The sequence below is a fragment of the Penaeus monodon genome, chromosome 23 (genome assembly GCF_015228065.2).
Source record: "Penaeus monodon isolate SGIC_2016 chromosome 23, NSTDA_Pmon_1, whole genome shotgun sequence".
Classification (NCBI taxonomy): Eukaryota; Metazoa; Arthropoda; class Malacostraca; order Decapoda; family Penaeidae; genus Penaeus; species Penaeus monodon.
This window is the reverse complement of record NC_051408.1, coordinates 34,305,579-34,305,897: the sequence shown is the minus strand read 5'-3', so window position 1 is coordinate 34,305,897 and position 319 is coordinate 34,305,579.

The following is a 319-nucleotide window of genomic DNA, read 5'->3' as shown; positions in this document are numbered from 1 at the left end:
TTTGGAGGACGGAAGAGGAAGAGATGTAAGGAAGGGCGGAAGAGGAGGGCGATATGATGGAAAGGAGAGAGGAGGAGAAAGGAGTAGGGAAAGGAAGTATGAAAATATTTATTGCTGAAATATGACAGTAGGTTACGTAATGCTTGTCTGCATAATCTAGTTGGAGCCCAGAATCCCGCAACCTGAGCCGGATTAACAGAGATTATGAGGAACTGGACAACATAGGGAGAAGAGAGAGAGAGATGGTAGGATGATGATGACGAAAACGACAGAGGGAAAAGAGGAAAATGAACGATTATGAGGAACTGGGCAACATAAG